Source organism: Pseudophryne corroboree, chromosome 7 (assembly GCF_028390025.1).
Source record: "Pseudophryne corroboree isolate aPseCor3 chromosome 7, aPseCor3.hap2, whole genome shotgun sequence".
NCBI lineage: Eukaryota > Metazoa > Chordata > Amphibia > Anura > Myobatrachidae > Pseudophryne > Pseudophryne corroboree.
The window spans coordinates 254,921,407-254,937,940 of NC_086450.1; the positions used below are offsets into that span (position 1 = coordinate 254,921,407).

Genomic DNA, 16,534 nt, shown 5'->3' on the forward strand with positions numbered 1-16,534 from the left:
CTGTACAGTATGTTCTACTAGTGTACTAATTAGCACGAACAGCTTGTAACGTACAGCGGCAAGTTTAATCTTTCTATGTATAATGGAGAGAGATAAAAGCTCCTCAGTAAGTTCCTGGATGCCAAATCACCGTACTTAGTATCTCTGTACAGTATGTTCTATTAGGGTACTAATTAGCTGTTTGTGTACCCTAATAGAAAATACTATGCAGAGATACTAAGGATGGTGATTTGGCAACCAGGAACTTAGGGAGGAGCTTTTATCTCTCTATATTATACATAGAAAGATTAAAATTGCCACTGTACGTTACAAGCTGTTCGTGCTAATTAGTACACTAGTAGAACATACTGTACAGAGATACTAAGTACAGTGATTTGGCATCCAGGAACTTAGGGAGGAACTTTTATTTCTCTCCATTGTAATCTTTCTAAGGTATAATGGAGAGAGATAAAAGCTCCTCCCTAAGTTCGTGGATGCCAAATCACTGTCCGTAGTATCTCTGTACAGCATGTTCTTCTAGTGTACTAATTAGCACGAGCAGCTTGTAACATACAGTGGCAGGTTTGATCTTTCTATGTATAATGTAGAAAGATAATAGCTCCTCCATAAGTTCCTGGTTGTCAAATCACCGTCTTTAGTATCTCTGTATAGAATTTTCTATTAGGGTACTAGTTAGCACGAACAGCTAATTAGTACCCTAATAGAACATACTGTACAGAGATACTAAGTACGGTGATTTGGCATCCAGGAACTTACTGAGGAGCTTTTATCTCTCTCCATTATACATAGATAGATTAAACCTGCCATGTACGTTACAAGCTGTTCGTGCTAATTAGTACCCTAATAGGACATACTGTACAGAGATACTAAGTGCGGTGATTTGGCATTCAGTTAAAAGCTGTTTGTGCTAATTAGTACACTAGTAGAACATACTGTACAGGGATACTAAGGACGGTGATTTGGCATCTAGGAACTTACAGAGGAGCTTTTATCTCTCTCCATTATACATAGAAATATAAAACTTGCCACTCTACGTTACAAGCTGTTCATGCTAATTAGTACACTAGTAGAACATAGAATACAGAGATACTAAAGACTGTAATTTGGCACCCAGGAACTTAGGGAGGAGCTTTTATCTCTCTCCATTATACTTAGAAAGATTACAATGGAGAGAGATTAAAGCTCCTCCCTAAGTGTACTGTCCTTAGTATCTCTGTACAGTATGTTCTACTAGTGTACTAATTAGCACGAACAGTTTGTAACGTACAGTGGCAAGTGTAATTTTTCTAAGTATAATGGAGAGAGATAAAAACTCCTCCCTATGTTCCTGGATGTCAAATTACCATGCTTAGCATTTCTGTACAGTATTTCCTATCTAGCCAGAAACCCTGCATCCTGTGCAAGCTAGGCGGACAATTGGAGGGGACCCGAAACACTGTTGCTTCCCGTTTCCCTTTCCATTGTCACATAAACTAGTGGTTGGTCTGCCCCGAAAGCCAAGAGTCTCCTCTTTTGTATGGTACAAGTCCTGAGTCTCTGGGACACCCAGAACCAGAGATATCAGTACGCAAAGTGGACCCATTTTCCCATAGACTATAATGGGCCCGTTAATTCAGACCCATCATGGGTTTCGACGCTTGCCATGAGCCTTGTGGGGGTCACAGAAACTTGGGGTTGGTACCCTCCGGTAGCTAATTGTCTCCCCTTCCATACCAACCTAGCGATGAAGGCTCCCACCTCCCACGCTGAGAGTCCCAAAGTGCCATCCTTTTTTTTTAATATGTTCCCGTGACATTCACTTTATTATTATTTTTTCTTTGTTATACATTCAATGGAAGGGTGCACACAGGTTTCACATAAATCAGAGTAGGTGGGGCATTTTCCTACATACAGTAGTATACTGTTGCACATGTCTTGTAACCTGATCGGAACTCCCTCCCTGTCTACTGCATGTACTTTGCAGGCTCCCAGTGGGGGAAGGGGAAAGTGGGATGGGGGTAGGGCGAGGCAGTGGAAAATACTGTGTTCAAAGAAAAGGCATAATCAAAACCATGGGGAACTTTGCGGTGTATCGTTATGTGCATTGACCTCGCTTATCCCTATCACCCCTGTGTATTTTAGCTAGGGGATTCTGACGCTCCTTCAACATTGCTTCAAATCTGTGCTGTTACTTGCTCCATAGCCGAGTGCCTCCATGGAGCTAGGAGTCACAGGCGGTAGCCATTTCAATTGAGTTTGCCCTGCTATAGAATTGTATGTGTACCGTACAGTGCATAGAACCTTGACAGTAGAAACTCTCCTGCAGCTTTGCCCTGCTTTATGTAAAACTTGTGTTTTGTCAGTTTGCCATGCGATCGAGCCCGGTGTAACGTAATGTGCATAGACCTCACTTATCTCTATCGCCCCTGTGTATTTTGGCTAGGGGATTGTGACGCTCCTTCAGCATTGCACTGTAGCCTGCAAAACTTATACCATCTCTCACTCCATATCCGAGCGCTGCCTGCCACATGGTGGGGGTTCAGGGGCAGTGGCCATTTTGCCAGTGTGCTATGCGATCGAGTCCGGTGTACCGTAATGTGCATAGACCTCACTTATTCCTATCGCCCCTGTGTATTTTAGCTAGGGGATTGTGACGCTCCTTTAGCATTGCCCCATAGCCTGCAAAATCTGGACTGCTACTTGCTCTGTAGCCTAGGGCCTCCATGGGGCAAGGAGTCATAGGTGGTAGCCATTTCTATTGAGTCTACCCTGCTACAGAATTGTATGTGTACTGTACGGAGCATAGAACCTCAACGATAGAACCGCTCCTGCAGCTTTGCCCTGGTTTATGTGAATAAAAATAATAATAAGGTGTCTGGAAAAAACTAACATGCATTCGTACTTTAGGAATCGAACTCGGGACTATGGGTATAGGAAGCGGAACACTTCACCACTTCGCCGCAGACAGATGAATAAATCCATTGGTTTTGATTATGCTGTAATGGCTACGGGATTAGGACGCTAACATACTGTACAAAATTCCTAATCTCAAGAGGCAATAGTGAACTTCTAACACGTCAATTTGCGACAGTATGCACTACTGGTTTTATGTTGTTTTGTCTGCGGGACTTGGACGCTCACACATTCATAAAGTACTGTAGATGGATCATATACTGTATGCTGTACTATTTGCATCTGTACCGTATATACTGTATTAAATAACGCAGCGTAATGAGTATTTACTGTATTACTTAATGCAGCTTAATAAGTATTTACTGTATGCAGTGTAATGAGACGCCTTAGTAAAGTAGTCCTTATTATACATTTCAGTATTGTATTTTATGGGAGACCACACGCATGCGCAGTGGTGATTGTAAAAAGCGACATCTGGTGGATGATCACAGGTATTACATGTAAAGGTAACGCCAAACGCTCTCCGTGCGATTAGGTACGCCTCTCAGTGACTAGGCGCGCCTCCCTACACCCCGGGACGCTGTGTATGCTCGATCGGGACAAACGCCTCAGCCAGTCAAGATAAAGGTGACTACATCTGTAGTAATTTTAAGAAAATCTCTTGCAAAGGTTCGAAAGGAGACAACATTAATGCATTTAAAATCATTTTTAGATCCCATTGGGCTAAGACTGGTCTAACTTGAGGCCATACTGTTTTTTTTTATAGCTTGGCAGAACACTTTGAGAAGATTCTCTTCAGCCAGCTTTCTGTCCAGCAGAACACTTAATGCTGCTACCTGTACTTTAAGGGTAGACAATGCCAAACCTTTTTCAAATCCATTATGCAAAAACTTCAGCACCTGAGATGTTTCAGCCTTCATAAAGTCAAATTTGGAGTCTGTCCACAAAATAAATGATTTCCAGATTCTATAGTAAATCTTTGACAACACTTTGTTGCTCTACTCTTTGTTCCGCCCTGACGGTTGATATATGCCATGGCCGTGGCGTTGTCTGACTGTATTTTGAACAGGTCGACCTCGAAGCAGGAAACACGCTTGACCGACCTAGAGCGTTGAAGATCGCCCTCAACTCCAATATGTTGATTGAGAGACTTCCTTCCAACCTGGACCAGCGTCCCTGAAACTGACATCCCTGGGTTACAGCTCCTCAACCGCGGAGACTTGCATCCGTGGTCAGAAGTACCCAGTTTGACGTGCTGAAAGACTGGCCCTCTAGAAGATGTGGAGTCTTCAACCACCACAGCAGAGATAGTTGTGCCTGGGGGTATAGGCGTATTATCTGATGCAGGTGTGATCCAGACCACTTGGAAAGCAGATGTAGTTGAAATGTCCGGGAGTGAAACCTGCCATATTGAATGGCTTCGAAGGACGCAACCATCTTGCCTAGAAGGTGGATACAAAAATTAATCAACACTTTGTGTTTGAAGGAAGAAATACTCCCTTAACCACGGTGCAACTCTGGCTCTACCTTGTCGGCCAAAAGAACTGAAAAGAAGGACCAGAGTTTGTACGCCAAGGAGAAGGAGCTGCAGGAACTAAATAAGTGGATTTACCTGCCATAGCCTGTGAAATCCACTTATTAAATTCTGAACAGGGCATCTCCTGTATATGGAAGACCCTCTACATAGCCTTTTTGGTTCTGCATCCGCTGACCACTGACGGAGCCATAAAGCCCTGCGAGCTGAGTCTGCCATTGATGAAATCCTGGAATTGAGTACCCCTATTTCTCTGGGCGCCTTACAGAGAGAGGCTGCAGATTCCTGTATGTGTTGATCTAATGTAATTAGCTCCTCTTTAGCTGCATCATCTTGGATTCCAGAAACCAGTTTCTGTGACCAAGATTCGACAGCCTTGATCACCCAACAGTCCACTATAGCTGGGTGCAAAGCTACGCCTGCCATCGTATAGATTTGAGGGTATTTTCCAGTTTACAATCAGACGGATCCTTAAGCGAGATTGCGCCTGGGACCGGAAGGACAATCTTCTTAGATAAACGGGTAACTGAAGGATCCACTGTTGATGGATTCTCCCACAGTTTCCTACTATCCTGAGGAAATGGAAAAGAAGCTAAAATTCTCTTAGGAATTTGAAACTTCTTATCTCGGTATTGCTAAGCCTCCTGAAACTGACTATCCAGTTCCTGCGAAACCGGAAACGCAACCACATACTTCTGTTATCTACCAAAAAAAGTGGGTTCTTGTGGACCAATTCGGCATCAGGTGTCTTTAATACTTCTCTAACTGTTTGTATCAAAGCCTCAACTCCCTGTGAGGTAGATTCAGAATAATCAGTATTAGACCCTTCTTCAGTCTCTTCAAACTCGCCTTCCTCTAAAGGTGGCATACTGTCATCTGAGTCATCAGACTGTAAGTCCTGCGGAAGTAACCGCTTTTTTGATACCGATTGAGCATATTGAGGGGGACCATGTTCAGCGGTATCCATGACAGAGGCTAAACCCTGTACAGATTTAGCTAATAACTGAGCCCACAAAGGCTCTGGGGTATGTAATGGCTGTGAATGAAGAACTTCCCTTTCCCTTCTGGCCACAGCCAATTCTGATGAAAGGTCAGACATAACTCCTGTGAGAACTGACACCCAAACTGGTGTGGGCTCCTGCGAAGCAGCAGTGGAGTGTAAAGCGGACTGAACTGTACACTGCTCACAGTATAAGCAACTGTCTGCAGCTATCTGTGCAAATTTAGTAGAACACCCCTTACAAATGGGAGGCACTCAATATCCCGGCTGTCTGGATCCCAGCGCCGGGATCCTGACCGCCAGGATACCAACAACTATTCTCCCTCTTGCGGTGTCCACGACACCCCTGGCGGGAGAATAAATAGCGTGGTATGCGCATCGCGCCACTGTGCCTGCAGTGTAGCAAGCGCAGCGAGCCCGCATGGGGCTCTTTTGGTCTCACCCTGCTGCCGGCGGTTGGGATCCCGGTGTCTGTATGCTGGGCACCGATTCCTGAGCGCTGGTAAAATGTAGTACACCCCTTACAAATGTACTTTTTTCCAGTCATTCTCGCAGAGAAACACAGTGGAAACAGAATTACACACAGTGGCAGTCGTGAATGATAGGACAAACAGAGGTATATCATACACAGTTACAACAGCATAGAAACAAAACAATCAGACACAGTTTTTGTACAGTGAATGAAAGGTAAAGGCTAAGGAGAGCGAAGCCAGCCCACCTGTCCCTGTACCTAATTATACAATAGCCAGACAGTACACAGCTTTAGCCTAAAGTCTGTTAATACAGAATCTAGGACCTAGAGAACAGGGACGTGCACTGCCTCCCCTGTCATTAATGATTAGAAGATACTTATGCCACATATTCTGTGTCATAAGTATCTTCGTTATATTATTCGAATCATTTTAAAACATTAAATTAGTTTGTGAGGCACTGGTAGCAGTGCCTCCCGCTGACAACGGTAGCGGGGAGAGAGCGGGTGGGTGGGGCCAAGCACTAGGCTGTAAAAGCCTATCGAAAAAAAACAGTGAAAGTGGCACTTATGCATGTGCCTTGTTGACAGAGACAGGCTTCCCCTGCTAGCGAGGCACATGTGATTGGACAGCCATACGAGGCGACGGAACAAGGTTCCCCTCTCTTCATTCCCTTTGATTCCTCCCCTGCTGGTGGTGATGTGAGCCGCTGCCTTCCCGACAGGATCCCCCCCTGCCCGGAGCTCTCCATTACCCGGCCACTGGCAGTGGCAGGGGGGCCGGAGAGCCAAGTGCAACAGCAATCAGCGGGTGGCGGCGCTGGTAAGTCAGAGCTCGGAGTGCACTGTGTGGCGGCCGGCGCTCTCCTGCTCCTCTTCTCGGGAAGCCGCTTCTGCAGCGCCGGCACCAGCTGCACTCTCCCACTGGCTGCTCTCTGCACGCAGGACCCAGCTGAGAGGGGCTAGGGGAGGAAAGTGGCAGTATTGTGGTGTGTTCAGTGTAACTGACACTACAGGGGGGCGTTCAGTGTAACTGACACTACAGGGGGGCGTTCAGTGTAACTGACACTACAGGGGGGCGTTCAGTGTAACTGACACTACAGGGAGCGTTCAGTGTAACTGGCACTACTACAGAGGGGCATTCAGTGTAACTGGCACTACTACAGAGGGGCGTTCAGTGTAACTGCCACTACTACAGAGGGGCGTTCAGTGTAACTGGCACTACTAAAGAGGGGCGTTCAGTGTAACTGGCACTACAGGAGGCGTTCAGTGTAACTGGCACTACAGGGGGCGTTCAGTGTAACTGGCACTACAGGGGGCGTTCAGTGTAACTGGCACTACAGGGGGCGTTCAGTGTAACTGGCACTACAACAAAGGGGCGTTCATTGTAACTGGCACTACAGGGGGCATTCAGTGTAACTGGTACTACAGGGGGCGTTCAGTGTAACTGGCACTACAGGGGGGGGGGCATTCGGTGTAACTAGCACTACGGGGGGGGGGGGCGTTCGGTGTAACTGCCACTACAGGGGGGGGGGGCGTTCGGTGTAACTGCCACTACGGGGGGGGAGGGGGGCGTTCGGTGTAACTGGCACTACACTGGGGGCGGGGCGTTCGGTGTAACTGACACTACACTGGGGGTGGGGCGTTCTGTGTAACTGACACTACACTGGGGGTGGGGCGTTCTGTGTAACTGACACTACACTGGGGGTGGGGCGTTCGGTGTAACTGACACTACACTGTGGGTGGGGCGTTCGGTGTAACTGGCACTACACTGGGGGTGGGCGTTCGGTGTAACTGGCACTACACTGGAGGTGGGGCGTTCGGTGTAACTGGCACTACACTGGAGGTGGGGCGTTCGGTGTAACTGGCACTACACTGGAGGTGGGGCGTTCGGTGTAACTGGCACTACACTGGAGGTGGGGCGTTTGGTGTAACTGGCACTACACTGGGGGTGGGGCGTTCGGTGTAACTGGCACTACACTGGAGGTGGGGCGTTTGGTGTAACTGGCACTACACTGGAGGTGGGGCGTTTGGTGTAACTGGCACTACACTGAGGGTGGGGCGTTCGGTGTAACTGGCACTACACTGGGGGGGGGGGGGGGGGGAGGCGTTCGGTGTAACTGGCACTATACCGGGGGCATTATTGTGTGGGTGTAGGGGGAGGAGGGTTGATAATATGGTGTGTGTATAGTAACATAGTATTTGAGGTTGATTAGAGGCAATTTGCCCATCGTGTTCAACCTGTTTTAAAATATATTTATAATTTGTAATTTGATAACACAATTTCTCTATCGTCCTAGTGGATGCTGGGGTTCCTGAAAGGACCATGGGGAATAGCGGCTCCGCAGGAGACAGGGCACAAAAAGTAAAGCTTTAGGATCAGGTGGTGTGCACTGGCTCCTCCCCCTATGACCCTCCTCCAAGCCTCAGTTAGATTTTTGTGCCCGGCCGAGAAGGGTGCAATCTAGGTGGCTCTAAGAGCTGCTTAGAAAAGTTTAGCTTAGGTTTTTTATTTTACAGTGAGTCCTGCTGGCAACAGGATCACTGCAACGAGGGACTTAGGGGAGAAGAAGTGAACTCACCTGCGTGCAGGATGGATTGGCTTCTTTGGCTACTGGACATTAGCTCCAGAGGGACGATCACAGGTACAGCCTGGATGGTCACCGGAGCCTCGCCGCCGGCCCCCTTGCAGATGCTGAAAAGAGAAGAAGGTCCAGAATCGGCGGCAGAAGACTCCTCAGTCTTCTTAAGGTAGCGCACAGCACTGCAGCTGTGCGCCATTGCTCTCAGCACACTTCACACGGCAGTCACTGAGGGTGCAGGGCGCTGGGAGGGGGGCGCCCTGGGAGGCAATGTAAACCTATTTTTTGGCAAAAAATACCTCACATATAGCCTCCGGGGGCTATATGGAGATATTTAACCCCTGCCAGAATCCGTTGAAGAGCGGGAGACGAGCCCGCCGAAAAAGGGGCGGGGCCTATCTCCTCAGCACACAGCGCCATTTTCCCTCACAGAAAGGCTGGAGGGAAGGCTCCCAGGCTCTCCCCTGCACTGCACTACAGAAACAGGGTTAAAACAGAGAGGGGGGGCACTAATTTGGCGTTAGAAATATATAAAAAGATGCTATAAGGGAAAACACTTATATAAGGTTGTCCCTATATAATTATAGCGTTTTTTGGTGTGTGCTGGCAAACTCTCCCTCTGTCTCTCCAAAGGGCTAGTGGGTCCTGTCCTCTATCAGAGCATTCCCTGTGTGTGTGCTGTGTGTCGGTACGTGTGTGTCGACATGTATGAGGACGATGTTGGTGAGGAGGCGGAGCAATTGCCTGTAATGGTGATGTCACTCTCTAGGGAGTCGACACCGGAATGGATGGCTTATTTAGGGAATTACGTGATAATGTCAACACGCTGCAAGGTCGGTTGACGACATGAGACGGCCGACAAACAATTAGTACCGGTCCAGACGTCTCAAAAACACCGTCAGGGGTTTTAAAACGCCCGTTTACCTTAGTCGGTCGACACAGACACAAACACGGACACTGAATCCAGTGTCGACGGTGAATAAACAAACGTATTCCTTATTAGGGCCACACGTTAAGGGCAATGAAGGAGGTGTTACATATTTCTGATACTACAAGTACCACAAAAGAGGGTATTATGTGGGATGTGAAAAAACTACCTGTAGTTTTTCCTGAATCAGATAAATTAAATGAAGTGTGTGATGATGCGTGGGTTCCCCCCGATAGAAAATTATTGGCGGTATACCCTTTCCCGCCAGAAGTTAGGGCGCATAGGGAAACACCCCTTAGGGTGGATAAGGCGCTCACACGCTTATCAAAACAAGTGGCGGTACCGTCTATAGATAGGGCCGTCCTCAAGGAGCCAACTGACAGGAGGCTGGAAAATATCATATAAAAGTATATACACACATACTGGTGTTATACTGCGACCAGCGATCGCCTCAGCCTGGATGTGCAGCGCTGGGGTGGCTTGGTCGGATTCCCTGACTAAAAATATTGATACCCTTGACAGGGACAGTATTTTATTGACTATAGAGCATTTAAAGGATGCATTTCTATATATGCGAGATGCACAGAGGGATATTTGCACTCTGGCATCAAGAGTAAGTGCGATGTCCATATCTGCCAGAAGATGTTTATGGACACGACAGTGGTCAGGTGATGCAGATTCCAAACGGCACAAAGGTGTATTGCCGTATAAAGGAAGAGGAGTTATTTGGGGTCGGTCCATCGGACCTGGTGGCCACGGCAACTGCTGGAAAATCCACCGTTTTTACCCTAAGTCACATCTCTGCAGAAAAAGACACCGTCTTTTCAGCCTCAGTCCTTTCGTCCCTATAAGAGTCATATTTGCCCAGGGATAGAGGAAAGGGAAGAAGACTGCAGCAGGCAGCCCATTCCCAGGAACAGAAGCCTTCCACCGCTTCTGCCAAGCTCTCAGCATGACGCTGGGACCGTACAGGACCCCTGGATCCTACAAGTAGTATCCCAGGGGTACAGATTGGAATGTCGAAACGTTTCCCCCTCGCAGGCTCCTGAAGTCTGCTTTACCAAGGTATCCCTCCGACAAGGAGGCAGTATGGAAAAAAATTCACAAGCTGTATTCCCAGCAGGTGATAATCAAATTACCCCTCCTACAACAAGGAAAGGGGTATTATTCCACACTATATTGTGGTACTGAAGCCAGAAGGCTAGGTGAGACCTATTCTAAATCTAAAAAAAAAAAAAAAATTTGAACACTTACAAAGGTTCAAATCAAGATGGAGTCACTCAGAGCAGTGATAACGAACCAGGAAGAAGGGGACTATATAGTGTCCCGGGACATCAGGGATGCTTACCTCCATGTCCCAAATTTGCCCTTCTCACTAAGGGTACCTCAGGTTCGTGGTATAGAACTGTCACTGTCAGTTTCAGACGCTGCCGTTTGGATTGTCCACGGCACCCCGGGTCTTTACCAAGGTAATGGCCGAAATGATGATTCTTCTTCGAAGAAAAGGCGTCTTAAATACCCCTTACTTGGAAGATCTCCTGATAAGGGCAAAGTCCAGGGAACAGTTGGAGGTCGGAGTAGCACTATCTCGGATACTGCTACAACAGCACGGATGGATTCTAAATATTCCAAAATCGCAGCTGATCCTGACGACACGTCTGCTGTGCCTAGGGATGATTCTGGACACAGTCCAGAAAAAGGTGTTTCTCCCGGAAGAGAAAGCCAGGGAGTTATCCGAGCTAGTCAAGAACCTCCTAAAACCAGGAAAAGTGTCAGTGCATCATTGCACAAGGGTCCTGGTAAAAATGGTGGCTTCCTACGAAGCAATTCCATTCGGCAGATTTCACGCAAGAACTTTTCAGTGGGATCTGCTGGACAAATGGTCCGGATCGCATCTTCAGATGCATCAGCGGATAACCCTATATCCAAGGACAAGGGTGTCTCTCCTGTGGTGGTTACAGAGTGCTCATCTTCTAGAGGGCCGCAGATTCGGCATTCAGGATTGTATGCTGGTGACCACGGAGGCCAGCCCGAGAGGCTGGGGAGCAGTCACACAAGGAAAAAATTTCCAGGGAGTGTGATCAAGTCTGGAGACTTTTCTCCACATAAATATACTGGAGCTAAGGGTAAATTTATAATGCTCTAAGCTTAGCAAGACCTCTGCTTCAAGGTCAGCCGGTATTGATCCAGTGGGAAAAACATCACGGCAGTCGCCCACGTAAACAGACAGGGCGGCACAAGAAGCAGGAGAGCAATGGCAAAAACTGCAAGGACTTTTCGCTGGGCGGAAAATCATGTGATAGCACTGTCAGCAGTGTTTCATTCCGGGAGTGGAAACTGGGAAGCAGACTTCCTCAGCAGGCACGACCTCCACCCGGGAGAGTGGAAACTTCATCGGGAAGTTTTTCCACATGATTGTGAACCGTTGGGAAATACCAAAGGTGGACATGATGGCGTCCCGTCTGAACAAAAAACGGGACAGGTATTGCGCCAGGTCAAGAGACCCTCAGGCAATAGCTGTGGACGTTCTGGTAACACCGTGGGTGTACCAGTCGGTGTATGTGTTCCCTCCTCTGCTTCTCATACCTAAGGTACTGAGAATTATAAGACGTAGAGGAGTAAGAACTATACTCATGGCTCCGGATTGGCCAAGAAGGACTTGGTACCCGGAACTTCAAGAGATGCTCACAGAGGACTTATGGCCTCTGCCGCTAAGAAGGGACTTGCTTCAGCAAGTACCATGTCTGTTCCAAGACTTACCGCAGCTGCGTTTGACGGCATGGCGGTGGAACGTCGGATCCTAAGGGAAAAAGGCATTCCGGAAGAGGTCATTCCTACCCTGGTCAAAGCCAGGAAGGAGGTGACCGCACAACATTATCACCACATGTGGCGAAAATATGTTGCGTGGTGTGAGGCCAGGAAGGCCCCACGAAGAAATTTCAACTCGGTCGATTCCTGCATTTCCTGCAAACAGGAGTGTCTATGGGCCTCAAATTGGGGCCCATTAAGGTTCAAATTTCGGCCCTGTCGATTTTCTTCCAGAAAGAATTGGCTTCAGTTCCTGAAGTCCAGAAGTTTGTCAAGGGAGTATTGCATATACAACCCCCTTTTGTGCCTCCAGTGGCACTGTGGGATCTTAACGTAGTTCTGGGATTCCTCAAATCACATTGGTTTAAAACCAGTCAAATCTGTGGATTTGAAGCATCTCACATGAAAAGTGACCATGCTCTTGGCCCTGGCCTAGGCCAGGCGAGTGTCAAATTGGTGGGTTTTTTCTCAAAAAAGCCCATATCTGTTTGTCCATTCGGACAGGGCAGAGCTGCGGACTCGTCCCCAGTTCTCTCCCTAAGGTGGTGTCAGTGTTTCACCTGAACCAGCTTATTGTGGTGCCTTGCGCCTACTAGGGACTTGGAGGACTCCAAGTTGCTGGATGTTGTCAGGGCCCTGAAAGTATAGGTTCCAGGACGGCTGGAGTCAGGAAAACTGACTTGCTGTTATCCTGTATGCACCCAACAAACTGGGTGCTCTTGCTTCTAAGCAGACTATTGCTAGTTGGATGTGTAATACAATTCAGCTTGCACATTCTGTGGCAGGCCTGCCACAGCCAAAATATGTAAATGCCCATTCCACAAGGAAGGTGGGCTCATCTTGGGCGGCTGCCCGAGGGGTCTCGGCTTTACAACTTTGCCGAGCGGCTATTTAGTCAGGGGCAAACACGTTTGTAAAATCCTACAAATTTGATACCCTGGCTAAGGAGGACCTGGAGTTCTCTCATTCGGTGCTGCAGAGTCATCCGCACTCTCCCGCCCGTTTGGGAGCTTTGGTATAATCCCCATGGTCCTTTCAGGAACCCCAGCATCCACTAGGACGATAGAGAAAATAAGAATTTACTTACCGATAATTCTATTTCTCGGAGTCCGTAGTGGATGCTGGGCGCCCATCCCAAGTGCGGATTATCTGCATTACTTGTACATAGTTACAAAAATCGGGTTATTATTGTTGTGAGCCATCTTTTCAGAGGCTCCGCTGTTATCATACTGTTAACTGGGTTCAGATCACAGGTTGTACAGTGTGATTGGTGTGGCTGGTATGAGTCTTACCCGGGATTCAAAATCCTTCCTTATTGTGTACGCTCGTCCGGGCACAGTATCCTAACTGAGGCTTGGAGGAGGGTCATAGGGGGAGGAGCCAGTGCACACCACCTGATCCTAAAGCTTTACTTTTTGTGCCCTGTCTCCTGCGGAGCCGCTATTCCCCATGGTCCTTTCAGGAACCCCAGCATCCACTACGGACTCCGAGAAATAGAATTATCGGTAAGTAAATTCTTATTATATAGTTGTGAGGCCACATTCACTTTCCTAGGAGCGTGCGCACATTGGGGAAAGGGGAGGGTGCTTCAAAAGATCTCTCTCAGGGTACTAGTAGTCCTGGAGGTTTGTATTCTTTTGCTGATGGGGATGTACTGGAGAAGACAGTGCCTCCCCAGTCATTGACCTCACCGCACGTCACTGCTAGAGACAATAACACAGCTGGACCCACACTTGCCCCACTGTGAAAATACACCTGAGTCTTCAGAAATCCGCTCAGGCTGCAGAGCTCCTAAAATGGCACCGTGCTGCAAGGAAATGCCCTGAAGCTCCGCCTCCCGAATGCTCCTTTGTAAGGTGAGCCCTGTAACACAGAGACTATTACCGGGCCACTGTAAGAGCCATAACCACATATGTGCCCCCCCTCCCCCCGCAGCAAGCACTGGCGTGCCCAACCACAGCACTTCACATCCCAGTATTCCCTATGGATGAAAGAGAAAAAAATATATATAATATGTTAGTGGTGTCAGTGGTGGGTGTAGCACTGTGGATTGGTAATAGAGATCTGATATGCAGTGGGTGGCTGGAGGCCACAAAGTGTGGCCCAGAGGTACATACCCCCACAGTGCCCTCCTTAATCCAACTCTGGGTATGGCGACCTCCACTATAGAAAGATCAAGGTGGCACTCTCCAGTCTGGTATAGAAAATATATAAATATATATTATAACATATGACCCAGAACAAAATTAAAATACAGCCTGCCTTACGTTTTTGTTATGCTGCTGGCAGACAGTACTGTAAAATTGGAGACCGGGAGCTTGCTTCTCTCTCTCTCCTCCAAGTAAGAAAATACAGCCACAGCCTCTGCGGCTCCACTCATCGCCAAGGATCCCTCCTCATTCAGTGTAGCCTGTGGCGCTCCAATGACAGAGCCACAGGCTGCTGAGCCGGACAGCAATTGGACATCTGAACTGTCGCTCAGCTGCCCTGCCTGTACAGCTATACTACGGTGACGATATTTGACAGGGCAATGGGGAGCCGGGACTCGGGAGCGCAGCATTGCAGATTGGATTGGTAAGAGAGATCCGATCTGCGACAGGTGACGGGGAGCCCTTTTAGATAGGGGGGGCCCGGGGTACTTACCCCCAGGGCCCCCTTAATCAGGCTCTGGGTGGTCCCTGGGGAGAAAACTTCCTGTGTAGAACTAGAAGGATAGAATTTAACTTGAGTAATGGCTGCCATGAAGTAGGGAAGAAGAAATCATGATTTGACCTGAAAACACGGCCAAATCTGCAAATTGAATTCATCATTAGTCAGTTAGTCAAAAGTCAATTCACCATTAAACCAACTCGCAAGTACTTTCTATAGAAAATGATACAACTTGGAAATTTACGAAGATTTGTGTTTGGCCCATGTTTGCTCCATGTTTATAAACAAAATACTCTTTAAATAGAAAACCATGGGCCTAATTCAGATCTGATTGCAGCAGCAAATTTGTTAGCTAATGAGCAAAACCATGTGCAGTGCAGGGTGGGCAGATATAACATGTGCAGAAAGAGTTAGATTTGGGTGGGTTATTTTGTTTCTGTGCAGGGTAAATACTGGCTGCTTTTTTTTTACACTGCGATTTAGATTTCAGTTTGAACCATACTTGCCTACTCTCCCGGAATGGCCGGGAGGCTCCCGAAAATCCGGTGACCATCCAGGCCCCCCTGAAGAGCAGGCAAGTCTCCCGCTTTCAGTGGTCCCCCCCCCCCCCCCCTGCCCGGTCGCCCACTTAGCGAGTAAAGTGGGCAGTCTGGGCAGGCGATAATGCGATTCTTGTTGAATCGCGTCATCGTAGCCACGCCCCCTGCTGTATAATGCCGGTAAGAGCGGCATTACACAGCGGGGGGCGTGGCTTACATGACGAGATCCCGCAGCCATTCCCCCGTTCTACCTCCACCACACCCCGCTCCGCCTCTTGCCCAACCCCCCTCTACACGTCACAGCCCGCCTCCCTGCTGAACCGACCTGGCTGCTCTCTCCCGGAGAGAGCAGCCATAAAGTCGGCAAGTATGGTTTGAACACACCACACACAAATCTAACTCTCTGCACATGTTATATCCGCCTCCCCTGCAGTGCACATGGTTTTGCCCATTAGCTAACAAATTTGTTGCTGCGATCAGATCTGAATTAGGCCCCATGTGAGCAGCAGAAGCCTGTGTAGAGATCAGTGTGATCTGTGCAGTTCTTCTCTGTTTGTAAAAGTAAAGCGTTAAAATCGGACAAAAATAAATTCCTTTTTTTTTTTTTTTTTTTTTTTTTTTTTTATTCTTCACTTTTACACACCGTGTAGCACTGTACAAATCCTGTGCTGCTCACAGGCACAATACGATTGAACTCGCACACTAATAAATACAGCTAAACATGATTGCATAGACTAGAGCATCGAAAACCAATCCGTCCAATATGATTTTTTGTAAATTTGAGTTTTTGATCATGAAAAACTCAAATGTATTACAGCCATGCCTAGCATGTTTATATACTCTGACCAAGCATTATTCTTAGTAGATTTACCCTCATATCTCAATTTAAAAGAGTACCTTTATGATGTGAGATTTGCAGCATGAATATTCATCTGCCAAATCTGCAGCAACTATGTGATGTAGTTATGTCCGTATGGAACATATCTGTGAAATTCTTTCAGCACCTTGTTATATCTATACTGTGACAAATTGAGGCTGTTATGGGAACAAGGGCGGTTCATACCCTGTACGAGAAATGTACTTGATAATGTGGACATCCAATGTGCCACAGTGTCTCTTCTAACTTAGAATTC

At 47.6% G+C, this 16,534-nt stretch overlaps 1 protein-coding gene across 1 annotated transcript in view; it reads left to right on the plus strand.

The window, feature by feature from the left end:
- FSCN1 (fascin actin-bundling protein 1) overlaps window positions 1-16,534 on the plus strand; it is a 213,691-nt gene that overhangs the window by 181,953 nt on the left and 15,204 nt on the right. The window lies entirely within an intron of this gene.